This window comes from Miniopterus natalensis, chromosome 4 (assembly GCF_054644295.1).
Source record: "Miniopterus natalensis isolate mMinNat1 chromosome 4, mMinNat1.hap1, whole genome shotgun sequence".
Classification (NCBI taxonomy): domain Eukaryota; kingdom Metazoa; phylum Chordata; class Mammalia; order Chiroptera; family Miniopteridae; genus Miniopterus; species Miniopterus natalensis.
Window position 1 is genome coordinate 7,874,712 of NC_142084.1, and position 17,352 is coordinate 7,892,063.

Sequence of the window (17,352 nt, forward strand, 5' to 3'; positions counted from 1 at the left end):
ATGAGTGAGACAAAGGAACTTTGTAAAACATTGTTTGGATACAGTAAGGCTAAACACAGAAAGAATTACACAGCAACCCTTTGGTAGGTTGCTCACATGGCTGACAAAGTTGAAACTCCTTTATGTGTATACTGGGGTTACAAATAAGTTAATGCTTTGTAGATACAGAGACCAGATTTTCCTTGGGAAACTGCTGGAGAAAAAAGTTACACATAAACCAGGGGGTTCATTTCTGGAATGAACCCTGTGGTTCTGGATTAGTCTCAGGTATCAGTATGAACTCATTTACACACACACACACAGGCATGCATAGAAAAATATAGAAATATAGGTATGTATATGAATAGGCTAGAATACATATGTATATTTCCTAGTTCTGTCTGCTGAGATGGCCTAGAAGCAGAGACTCCATAGCAGCTCTGAGCACACCTGAGGGTCTGGATCTTGTTTTTAAAATTCCATTCTCCAATAAAAAGAACCAAAGCTCTTTGGAGAAGCATTTGATTCCAGAACAGGGTCAGGTAAAATACAAGAGCATCTTGTGGGACTAGAAAGTAAAGAAGTCCTTTAACAAGGGGGGTGCAGGAGGTGCAGGCATGTTAAAAGGACTCAGGAGCTAACCTGAAAGAAATCAAAATTGTCAAATCTGGAACAATTTCAGCAACAAAATTGATAGTAATAATATTAGATAATAGCTCCCCAAATTACTATTGATAAATGATTGACTAAATAAATAGAGAGAATTCTTCCTTAGAGAAGAATTCTAATTAAATGTAGAAGAAATAAGGGAAGTAGAAAATCACCATTAGAACACAATAGTCATTGCTGCAGGCAAGATCCACTGATGATGATAAAATTTAAGGATAAACAGAATTTTGTGCAACATCAAAGTATGACTCCTCAAATATTTATTACATAAGGAAAAATAATAACTACCCAGTGGAGAGCTCTGGCTGACACCACCTTAGCGAGGTGATCAAGGCTAACATTTTGCCTAAGACATGTGGATATTACGTAGCCCTAAATAATGTGTTAAGAAGGGTACATAGCCTCTGTGGAGTTCTTCTTAAAAATCCATAACTTCACTTGTACTTATGAGAAAACAGTAGAGAAATCCAAATTAAGGGAAACTATGCAAAATACCTACCTGGTACTCTCCAGACATATCAAGGTCACACAAGATATTAAGATGGAGATACAGTCACAGTTTGGAGGAGACTAAAGAGGTGTGACAAATAAATGCAATGTTGGATTCTGGTTGATACTGGGACAGAAAGAAAATTTTACTGGAAAAATGGGGAAATCCAATTAAAGTCTGAAGTTTACCTAATAGCATTGTTTCTATAAGCTAATAGCATTGTTTGGCTAATAATTGCTCTATAAGGAGAACCTTGAAGACTAGATGGGATTCTCTGAGCTGTGCAACGGTCCTGTAAGTCTAAAATTATATAAAATTCAGAAACATGTTTTAAAGAGTAAAATTGTAACGAGTCATTTCCTACCATACACTGGGCATGATCTAGCTCAAAGTGAGGCGAGGTGGGCAGGGGAGAAGAGCCTCCTCACTTGGAAAAGCCAGGTGCCTGGGTTGCCGCCGCAGAGGCTCACACACAGAAACCGGGAGGCGGCCTCCACAGGCCTGAGGCGCCGCTCCCCTCCCACCGGCCGGGCCCCAGACAGCCGGATAGTTAAGTCTGGGCACAAGTCAATTCTTCCTCCACTGTGGATTCAAGGAGCAAAGACACAGAAACATGCTACTCAAAAGTCACATGCATACTCAATATGTACTATGATATGAAATATAATACATATTACCTATCGCATGCATAATATACATATGTATGTACACGCTAAGTATACATATGTGTGATGTGCACAGTTCTACATATTATATATAACATGTACGCGATATAGACATAATATTGGCATATACTGTATATTAATTACATTATACTGATATATGGGTTACATATTAATTACATAGATTATATGTTCGCATATTATTCAGGCTCGTCACCGGGCGAGGCGGAGGCGCGCGGCTGCCTGAGGGCCTGTCTTACCCTTCCAGGACCTTGTTGATCCACTCGAACCCGGCTCTCTTCTCCAAGTCAAGGTCTTCAGCGGTGACTCGATAGCCTAGCTGCAGGGGCGGGGGCAGGGTCAGCGGGTCGTTTCTCCTCCAGGGCAGCAGCAGCCGGGTCTTGCGCTTCTGGGGCCTGGGGCTGTCCGAGGGCGAACAGCGCACGGCCCGCGTCTGCCCGGCGGCCGCGTCTGCAGCCGCCTCCCGCGCGCCGTTCCCCGGCGGCCCCGACCCGGGCGAGGAGCCAGGCGCCCGGCCTTCCCCGCCCGCCGTCTCCGCGGGCGCGTGGGGCCGGGAGGAAGCGGGGCGCCGCGGCCTCTGCCACGGTGCGAGCCCTCGGGTGGAACTGTAGGAACTGGCGATGGCGTTTCGTTTGCTACAGGAGCTCAAGAAGCAGGCCTGGGACCTACTAAGCGAGCTGCTTGGGGAACACAAGCCTCTCCGCAGAGGCCCAGGCCTGGGCACGAAGGAATGGAAGACTCCGTTGACCATCAGGCGCCTAAACGCGGACTGCGCGCCCCCGCTGTCCCCGGAGCCCCTCCGCCGGTGGCCCTGACTCCGGGGGACCGGGCGCGCTGCCCCCTGCGCTAGCCCCGTCCCGCTGTCCAGAGCCGCCCGGTCCTTCTGCTCCTCGGCTCTCCACTGACAGCCCTGTTCCAGGGCCTTCGCCGCCTTTACGCCAGGGTTGGGGAGGTGACGCGACAGTGAAGGCCACAGGCAGGTGACCGTCTGCTTCAGGGCCACACGAACAGTCACTTTGCCCTTCGAAGATGCCACCTTCAAGGTCACCAAGGCGCAGAGCATCTTGGAGCTGCAGGCGGGCAGCGCTGGCTTCTGAGAGTTGCTCCTGGGCACGGCGGAGAAGAGCCCCAGGAACAGACAGCGCACCTGCCGGAGGGGGTACTGCCGCTGGCGCACTGTGACAAACCTCCGGCGGTGCCGGCGGAGGCGGGGCGAAGCCACAAGCTCCTCGTATGACAGCCTGCGAGCCAAGTCCAGGGTCGGGGCCCCCGAGTGAACCCGTCTAGCCCGGGGGAAAGGGCGGCCGTGGCGCCCGGGTTTCTCTGGCGGGTCCCCGCCCTGCGGAGAGGAGGGTGGCGGCCGGCGGAGAAGCCAGCTCAGGTAACTGCCCATGGGGCACCGTTCTGCATGGTCGGGTCCTTCAGAAGGAGTCGGCGGCTCAGGGAGGTTTCCGTTGACCGTCGAAGGGGCCCTTAAGTTAGGCGCGCACTGGTGGGTGGCCGCCTGTGATGCGTGGTCCCAACGCCTGAGCGAAGGAAGGGGCGCGCGCGGCCCGCGGGGAAGGGCGCGCGCACCCGGGATGCCGCCCGGCCCTGCTGCGGGCGACGGTTCCCGGATCCCCGAGCCCAGAACCGCTGTCTGCGCGACAGCGCCCGCGGGGGGCCGCCTGCCCCCCGACCCCCCTCCTTGCGCGCGGGGAGAGCGGCTCAGAGCCCAGCCCGCCCGCGCCGTCCACTCTGCCGGGGCCGGGCGCACAGCCGCGCGGGCGCCCCGGGGCAGGGAGGACCCCAGGAGAGGCCCGCAAAGCGGGGGTGGGGGGCTGGGGTGCCCGGGCGGAGCCGCTGCGACCTCCCTGCCCCCACCTCCTCCCTTTCTGGAGAACGTCGGCTCCCCTTCCCGGTGCCCGGGAAGCGAGGACCCCAGACGGATACTGACCAGAAACAGGAGCTAAGGGGCCGCAGACGGAGCAGGGTCACCCGGCGCCCAAACTTGGAGTTTCTGTTGTGAAGGTCGCGCTTTGCCATCACCCTAATGTTTGTTCCCTGCTCCTCGGCTCACCCTGCGGGGTTTGGGTCGTTCCTTCCCGGTGAGTCTGTGTCCGGGCTGGGACAGGTGACCGGCGATTGGAGCTGGACCTCGGCGTCCGCGCGGCGGGCGTCCTGCGGGCCCAGCCCTCTGACCTCCGAGCTGGGTGCCCTCGGGATGCCCCCCGTGTGGGCGCCCCGGGCCCTCCTGCGGGACCTGGGCCTTGATCGTTGGTGTCCGGTCGGGGGCCCTCCCCCGGGCTGGCGGACTGAGGCGCAGTCCCCACCGCGCTGTGCGAGCGGGTTCGCAGGCGCTGACGGCACAAAACAAAACACACCGAGGACCCCCGACGACAGCAAGGGGCACAGGAGGAAGGGGAGCCAGAGCAAAGCCAGGAAAACACATGAGAAGGGGGGGGGGGGGGAGAAAGACTGTGAAAGGAAAGCGGAGAGAGGAAAACAAGAACAGAGAATGGGAAAGGGCAACGGTGGGAAAGGAAAGGGGAAGGAAACAGTTATGGAAAGGAAAAGTAAGAAAAGGGGAAAAGAGGCAAAAGAAGAGAAACAGGATAAGAAAAGGAAAGAAAAACAAGAGAGATGGAAGGAAAAAGAGAAGCGAAAAAAAAAAAAAAAAAGCAAAGCAATAAAAAGGGAAAAAAAGAAAGAGAGGAGCTCCTGTGGCGGAGCGTAGTGCCCCTGGGCTCCCTTTGGCTCTTCCCTGGCGCTGGGGGAGGCAGCCTGCTTCCCGTGCCCTTCCCCCTCCCGGGCGGTGCCCCGGCGTGGCCACTGGCAGAAGCTGTGCGTGTTTTGCTCTCAGCAGCCTGTTGGAAGCTTCAAGCGATCCACAGCTTGGCGCTGGCTCCAAAGGGCTCTGCCGTGCGTGGGGAGGGGGGCGATCAGCACACCCCCCAGCGCACCTCGGGCTCCGCCTCTGCGCGCCCCACCTGCCCGCAAGCTGTCAGGCTCAGTCCCTGAAAAGGCTGTTCCCGAAAGGGCTTTTGGAGGGATCTCTGACTATGAGACCTCTGGGCCTCCCTCGAGGGGAAGGTGCCATTTCGATTTCAGGGAAGGTGGTGGGTGTGTTCCCCCATCCCGGAGCCACTCGTCGGAGCCTGTCCCGGAATGTTTCCCTGACCCGGCAGGGCGGAGCCCTCCCATGCAGTCCAGGGGGGTCTGCTGGAAGCCTGGAGCTTTTATCGGCTCTCCCGTGAGGGGGAAGCACCAGTCAGGTTCCCAGGAACATGGGGGAATGGCCCCCTCCAAAGCCAGTTACTGACCACCCCTGAGACTGTTCAGACCTGGGGACTTGGCCTCGGCTACTCTCTCCTCAGCAGGGGTCAACTGCAGGGTGGGGCACGCAGGGCTCCTGAAGGCGGGACAAGCTGTATCCCCAAGGGCGGAGGGCTTGCCTTTCCCTGGGCTGTTGCTGCTGGAGGGGCTTGGACCTCTCAAGAAAAACGGCTGCTGCGGTATTGGTGGAAGATTACCAATCACAGGTCTCCTGGCTGCCACTTTTCCATGGTTCCCCACAACGCCTCCCGCTCAGCCTCTCCTCAGGCCACTCCAGTCCACAAGCCTCAGGTGAGTGGCTGAGAACGCAAATCCTGTGCTCTGAGTTTTTGTTTTGTTTTAAGTGGCTTTATCTCTGCCAGGCTCCGACTCTCCCCGGCGATGCTAGAAGCCCCACCACCTTTCATGGCTGGATGTTACGGGCCAGTGTTCTTGGCTCCGGTGCTCTGGGCTTGGAAAAAACCTCCCCCGCAGCGCGTGTTTCTCTCCTCATCTTCAGGCCGCTGCCCACGGGGGCTGGGCCAGCCCCTCTCCTGACCTGACCCTTCCCACCAGTCTCAAGGTGGCTTCTGTCCTTCCTTATTAAAAGCCTCCCCTTAAGCTAGTCTTCAGTTGGTAATTCAGAATGAATGTTCCCCAACTTAGTTTTATTTCTAGTTTGGTTCTGAGAGGAGGGGCAAGAAAGATTCCTCTGCTCCTTTGCCATCTTGAAATCATACCCAGTCATCTTTTGATTAGAGCATTTCATCCATTTACATTTAAAATAATTATTAATAGGTATGTAGTTATTGCATTTTATTAATTGTTCTTCTGATTGCTTCTGTAGTTGCATGTTCCTTTGTTAATCTCTCGCTTTCTTCTCTTGTATGTTGATGACTTCCTGTAGTGTTGTGTTTGGATTCCTTTCTCTTTATTATGTATCTTGTAGATTTTTTGGTTTGTGGTAACCATGTGCTTCATATATGCCAAGCTGTGTATATAGCAGTCTGTTTTAAGTTGATGGTCACTTAAGTTCAAACACATGCTAAAATCACTCCATTTCTACTCAACCCCTCCACATTTACTTTTTTGTCATTCTTTTAATTCTTTTGTGTGTGTTTGTGTGTATCTCTTAATTTATTGTTGTAATCACACACGATCTTCCTGCTTTTGCCTTGTAACCTTTGTACTAGCTTCAGTGTCAGTCGATCCACTGCTTGTATTACGTGTTTGCCTTTGTCAGTGAGAATTATTTTCTTTGCAATATTCTCATATTCATATTTTTTTTTCTTTTCTTCTTAAAAACATTACTTTAACACTTATTTTAATACTGGTTTGGAGGTGATGAACTTCTATTTTTTTCTTGTCTGGAAAGCTCTTTATCTCTCCTTTGATTCTAAATGATAGTCTTGCTGTGTAAAGTAGTCTTGGTTGTGGGTCCTTGCTTTTCATCACTTTGAGTATTTCATGCCAATCCCTTCTGGCCTGCAAAGTGTCTTGACAGTCTTATGGGCGCCCCCTTGTAGGTAACTAACTGCTTTTCTCTTGCTGCTTTTAAAATTCTCTGTCTTTAACCTTTGGCATTTTAATTATGACGTGTCTTGCTGTGGGCCTCTTTGGGTTCCTCTTGTTTGGGACTCTCTGTGCTTCCTAGACTTGTGTGTCTATTTCCTTCACCAGGTAGGGGAAGTTTTCTGTCATTATTTCTTCAAATAGGTTTTCAGTTTCTTACTGTCACTCTTCTCCTTCTGGTACCTCTATGATGCAGATGTTTTTACACTTGATGTTGTCCCAGAGGTCTCTTAAACTGTTCTCATTTTTAAATCCTTTTTATTCTCTTTGATGTTCTGATTGGGTGTTTTCTGCTACCTTGCCTTCTAAATCACTGATTTGATCCTATGCTTCATCTAACCTGCTGTTGATCCCTTGTAATGTATTCTTCATTTCAGTTATTGTTTTCTTCATTGCTGATTGGCTCTTTTTTATATTTTCTACCTTATTTTCTATGTTTCCTCTTTGCTGACGTTCTCACTGAGATCGTCTATTCTTGCCCTAAGTTCATTGAGCATCTTTATGAATAGTGTTTTGAACACTGTATCTGGCAGATTGCTTGCTTCCATTTTGTTTAGTTATTTTTCTGGAGTTTTGTCCTGTTCTTTCATTTGAGACATGTTTCTTTGTCTCCTCATTTTGGCTGCCTCTCTGTGTTTGTTTCTATGTATTAGGTAGATCTGCTATGTCTCCAGGTCTTGGCAGAGTGGCCTGATGTAGTAGGTATCCTGTGGGCCCCATTGGTGCAGTCTCCCTGTTCACCTGAGTCAGGTGCTCCAAGAATGTCCCTTCTTTTTTAGTCCTCACCTGAGGATATTTTTCTATTGCTTTTCAGAGAGAATGGAAGAGAGAGAGAGAGCAGGCAAGGGAGGGAGAAAGAGAGAGAGAGAAGCATCTGTGTGAGAGAGACACACCAATTGGTTGCCTTCTGCACATGCCCTGACTGGGGTCAGGGATTGAGCCTGCAACTGAGGTACATACCCTTGGCTGGAATCAAACCCAGGACCCTTCAGTCTGCAGGCTGATGCTCTAGCCACTGAGCCAAACCAGCTAGGGCCAGGAATGCCCCTTCTGTGGGTTGTGTGTGCTCTCCTGTTATAGTTGAGCCTTGATTGCTGTTGGCACATCAGTGGGTAGGATTGTCCCTCAGGCTGACTGGTTGTGAGGTATGGTGCTCTTGTGTGATCTGAAGCTAGCCACTGGGTGTACTGGCTCTGGGGCCTCTTGGGAGGGGTTCAGTGCAGGCCAAGGTCAGCTGCTGTCTGTATCCCACCCAGGGCCACCTGGTAGAAGCTACAAAGTAATCTACAGTTTTTTGGTTGCTGCCTGGGCTCATAAGCACCTGAGAGAGGCTATACTTTGAACTCAGGCTGCCACCACTAGTGGCAGCCTTGGGCTGCTAAGCAAGGGACACACCAAGGCCACCTGCTGCTTGTTTGGGGGTGTTGGGCCTTTGAAAGATTTTAGGGAAAGTTGTCAGCATAGGCCTTGTCAGCCACTTGAATGGATTAGCCTCTGAAAGAGCTTTGGGCCTAGCTTGTGAATTGTGTGGGGCAAGGTCTCAGAAAATCACCAGAGTGGGTGGAGAGCAGAATCACCTCCTTTTAATGGCTGTCTGGCATTCCACACTGTATAGCTATATTATTTTACTTAACCAAACCTTTCTTGGCACTTTTCTCTCTCACACACAAATGTGGAGTGACATATACACATTGTAACTCAGAGGCACAGAAATATGTTTCTTTATACATAATTGTATGAAATTATTCTCAGGCACCACCCCTCATTTCCACAAAATGGTGCACACAAACTAATTTGTGCCTACACATTTGTTCAGCCATTCCTAGACTGAATCTCAGATCCTCCCAAGCTAACTCAGGCTCCTTTGGGTAAATGCCTGGTTTGTCAAGGTTGCCCCCACTCTCTATGGTCTCTTCTCCTCCCTGACAGTGACCTAAGTTTGGATGTCATGGAGGCTCCCTGAAGTTTACTCTTTACCATCAGCAGCTCCAGGCAGGGTTAGGGTCTCCTCTGTCTTGGACCACTGGCGTGTGGCTAGCTGACCTTGTGCAATGGCCTCCCATTGTACCATGGCTTCTAAAGGCCACACCTGCTGCGTGTGTGCTTGGGAACTGGTTCTGGGAACTCTCTTCATTCTTCATGGCATACACTGCATAGGGCCCTCTCTCAGAGGCTGCCTTGGGCTTGTCACTCTGGCATCTCCCTTAGCCCTCGATTGTCTATTCTCCACAGGCCAGGAGGCTTAAGCACAGTGCTGGACATGAGCTTCTCTGCAGTGCCTACATTATTCCTAGACAACCCCCAAGAAAACAAGGCCCTGAGATTTCCCCCAACCATTATTGCGAGACCCTCTTCCTCAACCAAGGCCCAATACTGGAGACACCAAGTCCCGCTGAGGACCTGGCCCCATCACATTTCTACTTGAGTCCCTACTCTTCTTCCTGTCTGTCTGTGACACACATGTTGTTTCTGGGGAAAATGGGTCTTATACCATAGCTACTTCCCTAATTTGTAGCTAAATTTTATAAACTCAGTGGTCTGAGTCCTCCACATTTAGCCTTTTCTGGAGTCCAAATCTCTTTCTAGCACTTGCAAATCAAAAGCCCCCTGGTTTTTCAGCTATTTTCTCTGCTCTGTGCTTTAAAACACTTAATCTGAAAGTCAAAACAGAGTCATTAATTGGTGATCCTTATTTTTCCTTTCCTGTAGCAGACTGTTCTGGGCATGTACATATGATAGTGGCAGGTTTCAAGAGCACAAAGGGACAAGGTCTTCTCACTGTCACTTTTGCCAAATTCTCTTGGCTAAAGGAAGACAAGAAATCATCTTATAAATAAGAGAAAAAGAAAATAACTTCAATTCTTTTTTTTTTTTAAATTGATTTTTTAGAGAGAAAGGAAGGGAGGGGGAGAAACATTGATGTGAAAGAGAAACATCGATCAGCTGCTTCCTGCACACTCCCTACTGTGAATCAAACCTGCAACCTGGTCATGTTCCCTGACCAGGAACCAAACGGGCAAACTTTCAGTGCACAGGAGGATGCTAAACTAACTGAGCCACACTGGCCAGGGCAATTCTTGACAGGAAAAGCTGCAAAGTCACATTATAAAAGTGCGTGGCCGTGTGGACAAGTAAGGGATAGTGGCCATTTTGCAATCCACCACATTAATAAAAGAGAAAAAATGTAACAATAAAAAACACTTAACCTACCTTGAACTATGGATTCAATGAAACCCAAATCAAATTTCCAGCAAGTTATTTCATGGATATGGACAAACTGATTTTAAAGTTTAAGTGGAGAGGCAAAAGACCCAGAATCACTAACTCAATATTGAAGGAGAAAAACAAAACCAGTGGTCTGATACTACCTGACTTCAAGGCTTATTATAAACCTACAGTAATCAGAACCAGGTGATATTGGCAAAATAATAGGCAAAATCAATAGAACAGTATAGAGAGCCCAGAAATAGAGCCACATAAATTGAGTCAATTGATCTTTGACAAAGGAGCAAAGGCAATACAATAGAAAAAGTCTTCAACAAATGGTGCTGGAATAACTGAACAACTATATGCAAAAATAAAAATAAATCCAGATATATAGCTTACACCCTTCACGAAAATTAACTCAAAATAGATTACAGATCTGAATATAAAATACAAAACTATAAAGAAGACAACATAGTAGAAAACTCAGATGACCCTGAGTATGGTAATGACTTCTTAGGTACAGCACCAAATGCATGATCCATGAAAGAAATAATCAAACTTAACTCAAATTTAAAACTTCTGCTTTGTGACAGACAGTGTCAAAAGAACAATAAGCCCTGGCCAGCGTGGCTCAGTTAATTGGAGCATGGTCCCATGCACCAAAAGGTTGCAGGCTCAGTTCTCAGTCAGGGCACATACGTGGGTTGCGGGTTTGGTTCCAGGTCGGCCAATCAATGCTTCTCTCTCACATTCATGCTTTCCCCCCCTCCCCCCTCCCTAAAATTGATAAGCATGTCCTGGGGTGAGGGCTAAAAAGTAAAAATAAAAGAACAATAAGACAAGCCACAGTCTGTGAAAAAATATTTGCAAAAGACACATGATAAATGACTTATCCCAAATACCCAAAGAATGCTTAAAACTCAACAATAAGAAAACAACCCAATTTCCAAATGGGCAAAAGACTTTGAACAGACAACTGACCAAAAAAAAGATAGGCAGATAGTAAATAAATATATGAAAAGATACTCTTAATCATATTTCATCAGGGAAATGCAAATTAAAACAAGATACCGTTACACACCAATTTATATTGGCCAAAATCTGTAATATTGACAACATCAAATACTGGAGCAGATGTGGAGCAATAGGTACCCTCATTCATTGATGATGGAAATGCAAAATGGTACAGCCAGTTTGGAAAACAGTTTGATGGTTTATATAAACTAAACACACACTTACCATATGATCCAACAAGGAGGTAAAGACTTATGTCCTCACAAAAACCTGCACATGGATGTTTATAGCAATTTTGCATAACTATAACTTTATTCATAATTGCCAAAACCTGGAAGCAACTAAGATGCCCTTAAGTAGGTGAATAGCTAAATAAACTGTGGACCATCCAGACAATGAAATATTGTTCATCACTAAAAAGAAATGAGCTATCAAGCTATGAAAAGATACTAAGGAACCTTGAATGCATATTACTAAGTGAAAGAGGTCAATATGAAAGGGGCTAAATACTGTATAATTCCAACTATATGACATTCTGGAAATGGAAAAACTATGGAGATAGTAAAAAGATCAGCAGTTCCCAGGGGTCCTGGGGGAGGGAAGAAGGAATGAACTGGTGGAGCAGAGAGAGTTTCTAGGGCAGTGAAGATACTATGTATGATACTATAATGATAGATACATGTCACTACACATTTGTCTAAACTCATAGAATGTGCAACACCAAGAGTGAACCCTAATGTAAACTATGGACTCTGGGTGACTATAAAATGTCAGTGTATTTTTGATGAACAAATGTATCATCTGATGGGAGACATTGATAATAAGGTGGCTGTGCAAGTGTAGTAGCAGGTGATTTACACGAAATTTGTATTTTCTGTTCAATTTTGCTGTGAACCGAAAACTACTCATCATTGATGTTTTTATCTCTTTCTCCCTCTTCCTTCCTCTCTCTCTAAAAAAATCAATTAAAAAAAAAAGTCTGCTTTTAAAAAACCCTTGATTGATACATGAAAAGTCAGGAGAAATCAATTAACAACAAAAAGATGACACAAAGAAAAAGCAGCAATATGGTAGATGTAAAGTTAACTACCTTTGCAATTACATTAAATGTAAATGGACTAAAGTCAAAGATTGCCAGTTCAGTTTGTGTTTTTGTTGTTTTTTGTTGATCCTCACCTGGGGATATTTTTTCCATTGATTTTTAGAGAGAGTAGAAGGGAGGGAAGGAGGGAGGGAGGGGGATAGAGAGAGAGAGAGAGAGAAACATCCCTGCAAGAGAGACATATCGATTGATTGCCTCCCACCTCCCGCACTTGCCCTGACCAGGGCTGGAACCGAACCTGAAAACCAGGTACATGCCTTTGACCAGGATTTGAACGCAAGACCTTTCAGTGTACAGGCTGCCTGTCTAACCACTGAGCCATACTGGCCAGTGCTAGTTAGTGTTTGTTTTTTAAATCAACTATATGCTCTTTACCAAAGAAATTTTAAATATAAAGGAAGAGCTATAGTCAGTTGTGCTACAATGCTTGTTTTGAATATTTGAATTTTATCCAACACAATTAATATATTAGAGAACAATTTCAGCATAACATGAATTTTGCATTTGCTGATGGTGATTTCATTTGCAAGAGACATGAATCAAGGCAGAAAGTTGTACCCAGTTCCAGACAATTAGTCATGTAGAAGTGCACAACAAGCACAAATGCACACCCCTGCAACACCTATAAGCTCCCTCATTTCACCATGTGTGTGTTATGAACCATACCCATTCACTTTTGGTATTTCCCATCCCATCTGATTTCACATAATCTCCCTTCTACCACTTCATTATGACTCATAAGCTGCAACCCTTTGAGCAATCATTTCCACAAGCAACCTTTATGCCATATTTATTGTAGTTTTTATGTATTTCTTAACCAGTTAACATGTGTAAAACTGTGCTACTAATTCATATACCACACAATTAATCTATTTAAAGTGTACAATTTAATGGTTCTTGTATATTCAGACAATTGTTCAATCAACACCACAATTTTAGAATGTTTCATCACAGCGCTCTCCCTCCCAGGAACATGCCCATGCCTTTCTTCCTCCCAGGAGCACATCTCTGAGATTTAAAGGAGACTACATAATCAATTATTATTTTTTTTGTATTTATGTAAATAGCAAACCAAATTTATTGAAACTAGACTTATACAATAAATTAGTCTTATCTTGGCTACCTTTAATAAAATGAGGATTATTTTAGAGAGAAAAATCGTTTCAATAGAAACCACAATGTTCAATTGTGGATATTAGATTCTAGTTTGGTTAATTGTCTTTAAGATCTCATTTTTTACCTGTGGACTAGCCTGGATCCTGAATTTTTCTAATAAAAGTATTTGGTGACAGCTCTCAAAAAATAAAAAAGAATGTTTCATTGCTTTGAAAAGAAACCTCATACTCTTTAGCTATTACTGCCCTATGCTCTCATGCCTCCAGCTCCAAGCAACCATTAATATACTTTCTGCCACGTCCTCTTCCAACCATGTCGTCTGACAAAATCCGGACGTGGAGAGGAAGCTTCAAGGAAGGCGTCTTCTGAGGAGAGGACGTGGCATGTGGGTGGCAGTAATTGGCTTAATGGGAATATCCCTTCTCCTCCTTGGAGGGGGATTTTGGGCCATAAATCAATAACTAACCTGGGAATGGTAAACAATGTTCTCACTTCTGAAGAAATCATGATTTCCCCAAGTCCAGTCACTATCACATGTGCCGGATGCTTTAACAAATTGTTATTAGAAGTAGCTAGGAAAATTCCCCCTGGCGCCCCCAAAAAGGAATTTATGGAGGAACTAGAGAAAGCTGAGCTCACGCAGTGGCCTATCCTCCAGTGCCCCGCCTATGACTGCAAGATTAGTCGAGGACAGGAAAAAGGCCATCGCCCCTCGCCTACTGTGCTAGGGCCACCCTGGGTAGCACATAGAATAAATGGCAGATTGTGGCATCCCCCTAAAGGGCCTAACAGTATGGAAAGGCCACCAGCCCCTCCTCTGCCTTACACAGGTGCTTCCAATGAGAACAGTATCAAAATAGTTAATATAAATGGAAGGCATGTTCAGTGTGAGAACTTGCCCTTCATGAAACGCTTGGCAAGGCGGCGGCCACGCTGGTGCTCGCTCCCAAAGAAACAAAAGAAAAACATTCTTAAGCAGTTAATCAATAGCTATGGCAAAAGGCACTCTTTTCTTAGAAGAAAATGGCAAGGAGAATATAATAGCTTAAGAATAGGCCCATAGTTAAAATATAACCAGAAGAAGTAGTAACCACAGGCAAACATTATATAAAATTTCTGCCTCACAAACTAATATATTCCTGCTGCAAACAAAGCCACATCTATCACTCTATAGGTCCCTGATTTTTCCTTTCTCCTCTATTCTAAAAAAAGTCAAAATTGTTCCATTCTGATGAAATCGAAACTTGTATTGTTTAACCTGTGAATAATATTTCTTGCTTGCTAACCGAAAAAATGGAATCGTAGCCAAAAAGAAAATATAAAAGATTATGTTGATTCTCAATAAAGTGGAACAGTGTCACACCACCTCCGAGTCGTGTAGTCTGCTCTCTCCCAGCGCCGACACCTTGCCCACCTTCGGGACCCCTGACTCCTGCTGCGGCTGGACCGCGGCAACTTTCCATTGCTATATATTTGCCTATACTGGCTATTTCATATAAATGGAGTCATATAACAATGGTTTTTTTGTGACTGGCTTCTTTCACTTAGCATGTTTCAAGGTTCATCCACGTATAGCATGTATCAGTACTTCATTCCTTTCTATAGCAGAATAATATTCCATTGAAAGGATATACCACATTTTATTTATACATTCATCAGTTGGTGGAAATTTTGAGTGTTTCCACCTTTGAACTATCCTGAATAAGGCTACTATGAACATTTGCATACACATTTTTGTGTGGACATGTTTTTCCATTTCTCTTGGATATATACAGGTGTCCCAAAAAAATGTATACGCACTTTAACAGCTGATAGCTCAATTTTGAAAATGAAATGTATTTTAATAAACACTGCCTTTAGAATTATTCAAAGTGTGTATATACATCTTTTTGGGACCCCCCTATATATCTAGGAGTGAAATTTCTGGGTAAAAGAGTAAAAAGTTAACCATAGACTCAGTGAAATTGCTTTTCTTTTCGGGGAACTGTCAGACTGTGTCCAAAGTAGCTGCACTATTTACCATTCCCACCAGCAGTGTATGACGGTTCTCATTTTCCCACTTCCTGGCCAATACTTGGTATTTTTCACTGTTTTCATTGTCCTAGTAAGCATGTAGTGGCACCTCACTGTGATTTTTATTTGCACTACCATAATGGCTAATGACATCGATGTTCTTATTAGCCATTGTAGTCCTTCTTTGGAGAAGTGTCTATTCAGATCCGTTGCCCATGTTTAATTGGATTATTTGTGGTGTGTTTTTTTTTATTATTGAGATTCTTTTTAATAGATTCTAGATATAAGATATATGATTTGAAAATATTTTCTCACATTCTGTGTGCTCTTTTCACTCTCTTGAAAGTACCTTCTGATGCACAAAATTTCTTAATTTTGATGGTCCAATTTATTCATGTTTTTCTTCTGTTTCTTATGTTTTTGATGTCATATCTAAGAATCCATTGCCAAATACTAGGTTACAAAGATTTACCCTTGTGTTTTATTCTAAAAGTTTTATAGTTCTGTATCTTACATTTAGATCTTGATATATTTTGAATTAATTTTTGTATATGTTGTGAGGTGTCCAACTTCATTCTTCTGCATGTGGCTATCTGAGTACCATTTATTGAAGAAACTATTTCTTCACCCACTGAATGATCTTAGTACCCTTATTTAAAACAAAACAAAACAAAACAACAAAACAAAACAAAACACCACCTCAATTGACCATAGATCAATAACTTTATTTCTGGGCTCTCAATTCTATTCCGTTGATCTTTATACCTACCTTATGCCAGTGCCACACTGTCTGAATTATTGTTGCTTTGTAGTAAGTTTTGAAAGCAGAAAATTGAGTCCTCCAACTTTGCTGTTCTTTTTCAAGATTGTTTGGCAATTCTGGGTAACTTGGGTTTTCATATGAATTTTATAATCAACTTGCTCATTTCTGTAAATAGGCCACTTGAATTTTGATAGGGATTACATTGAATCTGTAGATCAGTTTGGGGAATATTGCCATTTACCAATATTAAGTCTTCCAATCCCAACATGAAATATTTTCTCATTTATTTAAATCTTCTTTGCCTGCCCAGGTGTGGCTCAGTGGTTGAGCGTCAACCTACGATCCAGGCGATCAGGGTTCGATTCCAGGTCAGGGCACATGCCCGGGTTGCAGGCTTGATCCCCAGGCGAGGGTGTGCAGGAGGCAGCCAATCAATGACTCTCTCATCATTGATGTTTCTATCTCTCTCCCTCCTTCTCCTTTCCTCTCTCTGAAATCAATAAAGATATATTTTAAATCTTCTTTAAAGTTTCAAACATGTCTTATAGTTTTGTCATAGTGTATAGTTATTTTTATGTGTTGGCAGATGTGGTATGCTAGTATCTTGTTGAAGATTTTGCATCTATATTAGTAAAAGATATTGAGGTTTCATTTTCTTTCATTGTAATAATTTTGTCTGGTTTTGGTATTGGGGTAATAATGAACTCATAGGATGAGTTGGGGAGTATTCTCTCATTTCCCTCTCATTTCCTATATTTCAGAATAGTTTGTGAACAATCTGTATTAATTCTTCTTTAAATTTTAATTGAATTTAGTAGTGAACCCGTTGGCGCCTGGGTTTTTTTCTTTGTGGGTAGTTTTTTTTGTTCTGTTTTGTTTTTAATATATCTTTATTGATTTCAGTGAGAGGAAAGGAGAGGGAGAGAGAGAGCTAGAAACATCAATGATGAGAGAGTCATTGATCGGCTGCCTAGCCTGAAATCCGAGCATGTGCCCTGACTGGGAATCGAACCCCGATTGCCTGGATCCTAGGTCGACGCTCAACCGTTGAGCCACGCCCGGCCGGGCTGTGGGTAGTTTTTTGATTCCTATTCAATCACGTTACTTATAATAGATCTATTCCGATTATCTATTCCTTCTTGAGTCAGTTTTTATAGTTTGTGTCTTTCTAGGAATTTGTCTGTTTCATCTCAGTTATCTAATTCAATGGGATACAAATGGTAATGTCTCTTTTTTTAAAAAAAAAAATTTCTGAAGCTTCTAATTTGCATTGCCTCGCTCTTTTTCTTCTTGGTCAATCTAGCTGAAGGTTTGGAATATTGCTGCTATTTTCAAAGGATCAACTTTTTGTTTCATTCATTTTTCTATTGTTTATGTCTTCTCAATTTTATTAATTTCCACCCTAAATTTTATTATTATTCATCTTTTTTCTGTAGGCTTAGTGTGCTCT